Below are 11,710 nucleotides of genomic sequence, written 5' to 3'. Positions count from 1 at the left end.
GAGCACTGGGTGTTATACGCAAACAATGAATCATGGAACACTACATCAAAAACTGATGATGTAATGTATGGTGATTAACATAACATAATAATAACAAAAAAAGGATACATTCCTTCATCAGGGAAATAAAGGCTCTTTCTGAACTTTTTGCACCCCTTTCCAGTTCCAACTTAGTAGTCTCTAGTCTCTTCCAAATTCCCAAGCACCCTACCTTGCTTTCTTTTATATGTACACTGTCAAATGTAAACTTTCCAATTATGCACTCTCTGCCTAGCATTCACTTCTCCCTTTACAACCAGATATCTTACACACACACACACACACACACACACACACACACACACACACTCACGGGCCTCCCTCCCTCTCACTGTGCTGGTTAACTTCTACTGATCTTTCATGTCTCAACTTGCATGTGACTTCCCTTGGGAAACCGTTCCTTGATTCCTTAGAGGCTCCTCCTAAGTGCTAACCAAGCACGCTGTAATTCTTCCTTTCATAGAACTTCTTAAATAGCTGTGCTTATTCTAAGTGGTTGTCTTCCAACCAGACTGTCAGCTCAGTGAGGGAGGGTACTGTGTCTTATTCCACCACTCTTATGTTTCTGGTTTCTAGTTCAGTTACAGGTATTTTGAACACTTAACAAAGCTACTATTTTTTTTAAGAAATAGATATACCTTCCCAAATAATTCAGGCTTTTATATGAAAGTCCACAAAAGTCTTCACTTCTTACTGGGGGGGTGGGGTGGGGAAGGACCAAAGTCTTTAAATTGCAGTATCCTACATGACTCCACATGATCTGAACTTCCCATTGTTCACCTTTCTCTTGTTTCAAATCATTTTTCTAGAATTCTTTGTTCATTTTTCCTTGCCTTTACACCAGGCATTGCTTTTATGATGGGATGTGAATGCCGCCATGCCACTATCAAGACCAAGCGTAGCACCCAGTTTGTGGACTGGTGTCCCACAGGTTTCAAGGTTGGCATTAACTACCAGCCCCCCACAGTGGTGCCTGGGGGCGACCTGGCCAAGGTGCAGCGGGCCGTGTGCATGCTAAGCAACACCACAGCCATCGCTGAGGCCTGGGCCCGCCTTGACCACAAGTTTGACCTGATGTATGCCAAACAGGCCCTTGTGCACTGGTACGTGGGCAAGGGCATGGAGGAAGGGGAGTTCTCCGAGGCCCGAGAGGACCTGGCTGCCCTGGAGAAGGATTATGAAGAAGTGGGAACAGAGTCTATGGACGGTGAGGATGAGAGCGAGGAGTTCTAGGGGGTCCTGGCATCTGTGACGTCCGCTCTCTCCCTCGTTTTGTATTTCTCATTCCACTGTTTCCCTAACCCCCTACAAATACAGTGTCTCAAGCAAAAAAAAAAAAAAATAACATGCTGTCCTCTCTGACTGGAATGCTGTCCCCATAGATATCCACATAACTTTCTCTCTCAACAACTTAAGATCTCTCCTCATATCTCAGCTTCTCACTAAGGTATTTCCCGGCCTATATTTAAAATCTCAACTTGTCCCCACAAAAACCCCATGCAAATATATGCAGTGTCCCTGATTTCTTTTCCTCCCTAATAATTATAATCTCTAATTTATTATATTTTGCTTCTGTATGGTATTTATCTTATATATCTTTCTACCTTTTATAAAATGTAAGCTCCATGAGGGTAATGGATTTTGTCTCTTTTTGTTCACTGCTATATTCCCAATGTCTAGAATATGCTTGCCCTTATTGAAAAAATTGATTCAGTAACAATAAAAAAGTGCTCATAAAATAAGTAACAAGTTGGTAAAACTTTGAATAAGTAATTATAGGGTAGTTTTAGCTTCTATACAGATATGTTCTTCAATACTTTTAACAATATTAACTTTTAAATACAATTTGTGCTATTCATTTGAGTATTTCATGAAACTGTCACAGGCCATGTGCTAGTTTCTACTATTTATCATTTATCATTTTATTTCCATTAGACAGTTTTTTTATGTCTACTTTCTATTATCCATAGATTACACTGAGATACAAGAAATAATTTTTTTCATTGTGGTTTATAACATCATGTTAAAATACATTCTTAGTGAGAATCATTACCTGAAACTGATTCATGGTATTGCTGCCCTTATTTTTGAAAATCTGGCTTACCGATACATAATTTCCTCTAGTTAAAATACATTTATGGTTACACAAAAGCAAAAGAAATAATTTAGGCAGATAGTGTATCATGATTTCCCACTTATCTGAAGGTCATCAAATTACTTGTAGTAAAATTAACCATTCATGAATTTGGCTATTTTTAATCTGATTTGACATGATTATAATACGTCTGCTAATGTTGTTAGCAGAATAGAGGCTGACTGGCTTTTTTTTCTTCCTCATAATGAACATATAGAGTTCATCTTTTGCCTGGAAACTGCTATATCCACAGACAATCATGGTGGGGCCAAAGGAGCCTAGTATATTTCACTAGCACAAATTTTGCCCTTTACTCTACAAAAGACAAACAGAGCAATGGGGCTTCCAGGCCTTGTTGAAACATGATTTAGTTGAATAATAGCTTGTTTGAATTCACGTTTATAGCAAATGACACAAAAATTTGACAGCAAAGAACATCCTCATGGCCACTAGCACACACTGTCCTTGAGGAATGATAAGTAATAATGTAGCATTTCAAGGACTGTGAATGTTCTAAAGCATCTGATTTGGTCTAATATGCCATTTAATATGCATTTGAAGTTTGTGGCTCTGGACTCCTTTGACTGCTGCAGCCAGTGCCCCTCTCCTGCCACATCTGTTCAGCTGACGTTGCCATCAACATTCCACCGGAGTCAGTGCAACCTCAGAATAGACTTTTCTTGGTGCAACACAGCAGGCGTGTTCCACCTGACTGCTACCACACATTCATCAAGAGAGGAATGATTAATGATTGCAATTTTTAAAGCCATTTAAAAATCTGTTTTAAATAAATCTGTCTTTTACCTGTGGCCCCGGAACCTACAAGCTTATAGTTATTTAATTAACATGCATCAATAGTCCTGAATCTCCATAGGTCCATATGAAATGTACTACTTAAATCTAATATAGTCTACCTCCTTGCTTAGTATTTAAACATATATTTAAAAATCCTCTCCTTAGCCAAAATTGTGCAGTTACAGACATGTGCACAAATGTTAACATTTATAATATAAGAAGTAACTTTGTAGTATCTCGTCTACTTGGCAGACTCTATATAGAAATTCATATTCTTCTGCTCTATTTAGTTACTTATCCTGGAGAAAAATTATGAAATTCAAATTGCTGCACTGTTTCCTTTTCTCTCTAAGTGTGATCCATGGGCCTATTGTATTAAAATCACCCAGGCTACATCATAAAATTGTAGAGTTCTGGACTCCACTCACTATTCACTGATCCCCAGGGTTAGAGTCCAGGAATCAATATTTCTACCTGTGCCAGATTATTTTAAAGTATATAGAAGTTTGAGAAACCTTGGTTTAGAAGTTCTTACTACAGACTTTACATATTTTTCCACCAGATATGTAAGTTTACAATTGTAACTTTTATTTTTGCAATCATTTCAAAGTATAACAAAAGGCCTGTCAAACAAATTGCTCTTTATTTCAGTAAGAAACTATGCAAATATCATTTTGAAGATTCAAGAGAACATTTTACCAATGAAGGAATGTTATCTCATTACCCATACAATGTGGCAAATGTTATTCTTGATGTTTTTATAGACTTCCTTAAGTGTTTTCATTGATTGCAAGTGGTTAGTCGTGTTGATTACTGCTATAAAATTCCTAGTTTCTCTTGCTCAACTTCATGTGTGCACGTCATTTGAAAATATAGACATGTGTATGCAAGTATGTGCATAAATCTTTTGTGTACATGTATGTAAATAAGAAAGCACATGTGTACATACATATGTGTTGATACCTTTTATATACATACGTGTGCATATGTATGAAAACATACTCATGTGCATTCATGCTTACATACATCTGTACAAATGCATGTATAAACATAAATGAAAACATACACAAAGCACACACATATATAAATGCCCTCATATACATATACATGCATGTACACATACATTCGTGACACCCATACTTTGTAGTGGAAACTCTTGAGAATATTATGGAAACCAATGTTTACTTAGTGTTCACATTTTTCTTTCTACAGTAATTTGTAATTCTTCCCTCAAGTCTAGAAAACTTCATAGTGCTGGAAATGTCTGTTTATAACTTCCTCATTCTGTTCTGCTAAGAATTCTAATGACTTTATAAATGATTCCATTTTGAACATGATAACTAATACTGTAGCAAATATATGTAACTAGAAAGAAAATAGGGGCCAAAATAGAATGAAGAAGTCAGTCAGTGAATTGGAGAAATAAACAGAAAAGGCAGTCACAATAATGAACTTCAAAATGTACAGGCTTAAAACCAAAAGCAACAGATTTATGGTGGAGAAAAGCTTAAAAATAATTCCTTTAAGTGGAAACTTGGAGAATGTGGAATTTAACAATTGCACATAACCCTGATTTTTCTTGGAATTAGTTTTCTTTACTTTAGATAATGATTTTTGAAATCTATCATTTTTACAAACAAAAACTACAAAAAAAGTCTTGTCAAATCTCTTTTAAGCATATGCTTATTAATTCATTAATAGAAGAACACTTTTTATGAGTATATTGCATTGTGAGTTTATTTTTCTTCCCTCTGCTTTTCTTAACCACATAAACAGGTAAAGAAAAAAATGCCTTCCTATTCCATCAACTCTTGCTTTACTTTGATAAGTACTTGAAAATATTTGAATATATTCCTATAAAAATGTTTGAATTCCTAAAGAGTGTACTGAATTTGGAAGACAAAGGTCAAGATTTATTATTCTTCTATAATATCATAATATGTAAACTTTGGTAAAAAAATTAAGGGTAATACATATTAATTAAACTTTAGTTACTGTATTGAAAAATGCTGCTATTATTTTTGACATTAAAACAAAATCTTTGCCTATTTACATGCAATTTTCTAACTGTACTATTATCTTATTAATAAAAGAAAATCCATGGACATGAAATCTTACAGGAAAATTTTAAAAATAATTAACAGAAATGAAAAGAAAACTGTTAGTATCAAGGATATTTTCAAATCTACCTCACTGCTATAATCTGGACATTTCAGTAATCCAATTTTGACAAAATTAAGATAGTCTAAAAGAAACCTACTCTTGTTAGCTTAGTGACTATTTTAAAATGAGGAGAGTACTCTGTTAAAATTTGCTGTAAATTAAATTTTCACTTCTATTTATTTGTCTTGGTACCTTATATTTTGATATTCAAAGACCCTTCATACATGTAATTTCAGAATTAAATTTCACAAATTTTTTCCCAACTTAGTAGATATTTTTGCTTTGTTTTGTTTTGGTTTTTATTTTATTTATTTACTTACTAACTTCTTGACTGCTTCAGGTAACAATTTGGCCAACAAACCGTAACAGTAACAGAATGCTATTTGGTTAATTTTATTTTGAAGAATCTAGTAGTATCAGGCTATACATTTTCTTCTTTTAATTATATATTCCTATTATTTTTTCATATATTTACCCTATTAAAGGTATTTATTATTTGTTATACAGTATATATACTAACTACTAGGAAGTCATATATTAAGACATTTACATCCAGTAATAAATTTAATCCTCCCAATGGAGAGAATTACATTCCTGGGGAAACTGAGGTTCAGTTAAGTAACTTTTGTCAGGTTATATGGCTACTAACTGAATAGCCAGATTATAAATTGAAGCAGTCTGACTTGAGTGTATTCTGTCATTATCTTTCTTTAAGCTGTCATTCAACATTTCTAACTTGATATTTTGAAACAATTTTAGATTTGTAGAAGCTTAGCAAAGATAGTATGGAGAGTTCTCTTATACCTTTCACCTAACTTCCCCTAATTTTAACATCTTACATAACTACTACATAATTATTGAGGCTAAGAAATTAACTTTAGTATAATATTATTAACTAAACCACAAACTTTTTTTTCCACTTCACCAGTTTTACCACTAATATCCTTTTTCTATTCTGAAAGCCGATCCAGGATTCCACATTGCATTTAGTTTTCCTATCTTAATCTCCTCCAACAATGAGTTTTCAGTCTGTTCTTATTCTTAATGACCTTAACACTTATAGAGAGTAGTGGCCAAGTATGTTGCAGAATGTCTCTCAATTTGTACATGTCTGATGTTTTCTCTTCTTTAAATTTTTATTGTTATGTTAATCAACATACATTACATCATTAGTTTGTAATGTAGTGTTCCATGATTCATTGTTTGAGCATAACACCCAGGGCTCCCTGCAGGACGTGCCCTCTTTAATACCCATCACCAGGCTAACCCATCCCCCCACCCCCCTCCCCTCTAGAACCCTCAGTTTGTTTTTCAGAGTCCATCATCTCTCATGGTTCGTCTCCCCCTCTGATTTACCCCCTGTCTGATGTTTTCTCATGACTAGATTGAGGTTATGGATTTGGGAGAAAAATACCAGAGTTGATGCCCCTTCTTAGGCATCAAATCAGTAGTGCATGATATATATTTGACTTATTATTGGTTATGTTAACATTTACCATTTGGTTAAGGTGGTATCTATCACATTTCTTCCTGTAACATTAGTATTTTTTCCCTTTGTATTTAATAAATATTTGAGATGGGGTGCCTGGGTGGCTCAGTCCATTAAGCAGCCAACTCTCGATTTTGGCTCAGGTCATGATTTCAGGTTCCTAGGAAGAAGCCCCATGTTGGGCTCCCTGCTCAGCAGGGAGTCGGCTTCAGGATTCTCTCTCTCCCTCTCCCTCTGCCCCTCCCCCTACTCTCTATCTCTCGAAAATATATATATATTTGAGGTAATATACTTTGAGGTTATAAAATACCCTGTTTCAACTTCAACTTTTGCTCTCTTAGCATGCTTTGGTAGATTTTTTTTTCCTGTAGTTTCTTTCTTTTTTTAAATTTTTTTGTTATGTTAATCACCATACATTTATCATTAGTTTTTGATGTAGTGTTCCATGATTCATTGTTTGCATATAACACCCAGTGCTCCATGAAGAATGTGCCCTCTTTAATACCCATCACCAGGCTAACTCATCCTCCCACCCCCTCCCCTCTAGAGCTCTCAGTTTGTTTTTCAGAGTCCATCGTCTCTCATGGTTCGTCTCCCCCTCCAATCCCCCCCCCTTCATTCTTCCCCTCCTGCTATCTTCTTTTTTTTTTAACATATTATATTATCTGTTTCAGAGGTACAGATCTGTGATTCAACAGTCTTGCACAATTCACAACTCTCACCACAGAACATAACCTCCCCAACGTCTATCACCCAGCCACCCCATCCCTCCCATCCCCCACCACTCCTGCAACTCTGTTTGTTTCCTGAGATTAAGAATTCCTCATATCAGGGCGCCTGGGTGGCTCAGTTGGTTGAGCGACTGCCTTCAGCTCAGGTCATGATCCTGGAGTCCTGGGATCGAGTCCCGCATCAGGCTCCCTGCTCGGTGAGGGGCCTGCTTCTCCCTCTAACCCTCCCCGCTCTCATGTACTCTCTCTCTCTCTCATTCTCACTCTCTCAAAATAAATAAATAAATCTTTAAAAAAAAAAAAGAATTCCTCATATCAGTAAGGTCATATGATACATGTCTTTCTCTGATTGACTTATTTCACTCAGCATAACACCCTCCAGTTCCATCCACACCGTTGCAAATGGCAAGATCTCATTCCCTTTTGATGGCTGCATAATATTCCATTATATATACATACCTCCTTTTATCGATTCATCTGTCGATGGACATCTTGGCTCTTTCCATAGTTTGCTATTGTGGACATTGCTGCTATAAACATCGGGGTGCACGTACCCTTCAGATCCCTACATTTGTATCTTTGGGGTAAATACCCAGTAGTGCAATTGCTGGATCATATGGTAGCTCTGTTTTCAACTTTTTGAGGAACCTCCATACTGTTTTCCAGAGTGCCTGCACCAGCTTGCATTCCCACCCACAGTGTAGGAGGGTTCCCCTTTCTCCACATCCCCGCCAACATCTGTCGTTTCCTGACTTGTTAATTTTAGCCATTCTGACTGGTGTGAGGTGGTATCCCATTGAGGTTTTGATTTGGATTTCCCTGATGCCGAGCGATGTTGAGCACTTTTTCATGTGTCTGACGGCCATTTGGATGTCTTCTTTGGAAAAAATGTCTGTTCATGTCTTCTGCCCATTTCTTGGTTGGATCATTTGTTGGGTGTTGAGTTTAAGAAGTTCTTTATAGATTTTGGATACTAGCCCTTTATCTGATATGTCATTTGCAAATATCTTCTCCCATTCTGTCAGTTGTCTTTTGGTTTTGTGGACTGTTTCTTTTGCTGTGCAAAAGCTTTTTATCTTGATCAAGTCCCAGTAGTTCATTTTTGCCCTTGCTTCCCTTGCCTTTGGCGATGTTTCTAGGAAGCAGTTGCTGCAGCTGAGGTCGAAGAGGTTGCTGCCTGTGTTCTCCTTTAGGATTTTGATGGACTCCTGTCTCACGTTTAGGTCTTTCAACCATTTGGAGTCTATTTTTGTGCGTGGTGTAAGGAAATGGTCCAGTTTCATTCTTCGGCATGTGGCTGTCCAATTTTCCCAACACCATTTGTGGAAGAGACTGTCTTTTTTCCACTGGATATTCTTTCCTGCTTTGTCAAAGATGAGTTGACCATAGAGTTGAGGGTCCATTTCTGGGCTCTTGATTCTGTTCCATTGATCTATGTGTCTGTTTTTGTGTCAGTACCATACTGTCTTGATGATGACAGCTTTGTAACAGAGCTGGAAGTCCAGAATTGTGATGCCGCCAGCTTTGCTTTTCTTTTTCAACGTTCCTTTGGCTATTCGGGGTCTTTTCTGGTTCCATACAAATTTAGGATAATTTGTTCCATTGCTTTGAAAAAAGTGGATGGTATTTTGATGGGGATTGCATTGAATGTGTAGATTGCTCTAGGTAGCACTGACATCCTCACAATATTTGTTCTTCCAATCCATGAGCGTGGAACGTTTTTCCATTTCTTTGTGTCTTCCTTAATTTCTTTCATGAGTATTTTATAGTTTTCTGAGTACAGATCCTTTGCCTCTTTGGTTAGATTTATTCCTAGGTATTTTATGATTTTGGGTGCAACTGTAAATGGGATCGACTCCTTAATTTCTCATTCTTCTGTCTTGTTGTTGGTGTATAGGAATGCCACTGATTTCTGTACATTGATTTTACGTCATGCCACTTTACTGAATTCCAGTATGAGTTCTAGCAGTTTTGGAGTGGAGTCTTTTGGGTTTTCCACATAAAGTATCATATCATCTGCAAACAGTGAGAGTTTGACTTCTTCTTTGCTGATATGGGTGCCTTTTTTTTCTTTTTGTTGTTTGACTGCTGTGGCTAGGACTTCTAATACTATGTTGAATAGCGGTGGTGATAGTGGACATGCTTGGTAGATCTTGACTGCAACAATTACTGTAGAGCTCTAATGATATTATATTTCCCTCATTACTTTTACATTTAATAATTAGAATTCTTCTGTAAGAGTTGTCTCCCATCCCTTCCTATTATTTTAAAATATATTACACAATAAGAAATATGCCCCACACATGCTTATCGATCTCATTCTTTTGCATTAAATCCATGTTTCCATATAAACATCTTTTCTTCCACTTGAAGAAAATCCTTTAACATGTCCTACAATGTAGTTCTATAAACAAATTCTTTCAGCTTTGCTGGCCTGAAGAAGTTATTCTGTGGCCTTCATTTACAAAAGATATTTTCACTGGGCAAAGAATTTTAGGTTGACAGTTTTATTCTTTCAGCTCTTTAGTGATGTTTTTTCCATTGTCTTCTGGCTAGCATAATTTCTGAAAAAAAGTTTACAGTAATATTTATCTTTATTCCTTCATACCAGGGGTAAATATTTTAGGTTTTATGGGCTACAGTCACTGTCACACATTCTTCTTTAATAAAAAAGTGTAGCAAATATTCTTAGCTTTGAAGTCATACAAAAACAGGGTATAGACCAGATTTGGCACATGGACCACAATTTATTTACTCCTGCGCTATATTTTTTTTCTCTTATTTCTTTTTAGGTTTTCTCTTTATTCTTATTATTTTTTAGTAATTCAATTATGAATTGCATTGGTGTAGTTTCCTTCATTTTCTTCTTGGTATTTGTTGAACTTCTTGGTTTTGTGGGTTTATATTGATCAAACTTGGAAAATTTTTGGCAATAATTTATTTTGTTTGTTTTTTCTTACCCTACCCTCCCTAATGGTCTCCAATTTCACATATATTAGACTGTTTAATCATGGTCCATAAGTCTCTTTTTCTCTGTATTTTTTTTTCAGTTTTTTACACCTCTTTACTTCATTTTGGATAGTTTTTTGTTCTACGCTTTCGAGTTTAATATTATTTTTTTTCCCTGTGGAGTCTAATCTGATACTAATATTATGTAGTGATTTTTTTTATTTCAGATATTTATATTTTTCTTTGTCAGAAGATAGTTAGTTATTGTATATATTTTTAATTTATCCTCCCATTATGGTCATATTTTTCTTTAAATTTCTGAGCATATTTATAATTGATTTTATGGTCCTTATTGAAAAATTCTCCCATTCCTGTCATTTTTGAGAATTTTATATTGATAGACATCACTTCTGGTTATAAGCCTCATCTTCCTAATTCTTCACATCTATGTAGTACTTTTTTCATTAGATGCTTGTGAATTTGATGTTGTTAAGTGCTGACATTTACTGTCTTCCTTTAAAGAGTGATGACATCATTTTGGTAGACAGTTACCTGTTAATTAGCTTGATCTTTTCAAAGCTTTTTAAAAATACTATTATTTTTAAATTTATTTTTATTGTTTTTTAAATTTTATTTATTTATTTTAGGGCACTATTTACTCTAGAGTAGTATTTCCTCTAGCACTAACTTAGTCCTACTCCTAAGGCATGATACATCTGGAGTCTCTACACAGTGTCCCATATATTAATGAGACTACACAATGAATTAGGACTTGAATAATTCCTACTTTTGTGTGATCTTTGAGAACTGTTTGGCTTACAACTCCCTGATAATTGTTCTTTTCTTACAAGAATTTTTTTTTTTTTTTTGCTTGCCCTTTGAGGTTGTACTTGTAATATGTGCAGAATGGAATTCTAAACACTAAGACCTCTATGTAAATTACTGGAACTATTTCTCTGTGTATCTCTCTCATCTCATTTTCTACCATGTAAATTCTCATCATCTCAGCATCTTAAAAGTTCAGTCCTCATGTTGTCAACACAGCAAAACCACTGATCTCTGTTTAGGTTCCCCTTGCTGTATTGCATTCCAGAAATTTTCTCCAAGCATAAGGCTACTGTGATTTGTTTTCCTAATTCCAGAGCTAATAGTCCTGTACTTCCTGCTAACATCTAAAAATGTTTGTTTCATATTATTTGTCCAGTTTTCTAGTTGTTTATGGAAGGAGGATAAAACCTATCACAGGCCTTATTATACTCCCATGTCTTAGTCATTAGGAAGTTTTGAGTAGAGCAGTGATACAACTAATAAAACCTGACCTTTGCTCCTCAAATGTGTTCTCTCTCCACCCAAGTCAGTGAAATCCAGAACTGCCTGTTCTTTTTATGCCAGGTACTCTCCTGTGACCTT

At 35.7% G+C, this 11,710-nt stretch overlaps 1 pseudogene; it reads left to right on the top strand.

The window, feature by feature from the left end:
• Positions 1-897: 897 nt before the first annotated feature.
• LOC114220097 (tubulin alpha chain pseudogene) lies at positions 898-1,272 on the top strand (annotated as a pseudogene).
• Positions 1,273-11,710: the final 10,438 nt, after the last annotated feature.

The sequence above is a fragment of the Eumetopias jubatus genome, unplaced genomic scaffold (assembly GCF_037043125.1).
Source record: "Eumetopias jubatus isolate StellerSeaLion01/CBP00866 unplaced genomic scaffold, mEumJub1_p1.0 scaffold_14, whole genome shotgun sequence".
Lineage (NCBI taxonomy): Eukaryota > Metazoa > Chordata > Mammalia > Carnivora > Otariidae > Eumetopias > Eumetopias jubatus.
The sequence above is the reverse complement of the archived record's forward strand: the minus strand, read 5'-3'. Positions and strand labels throughout refer to the sequence as shown.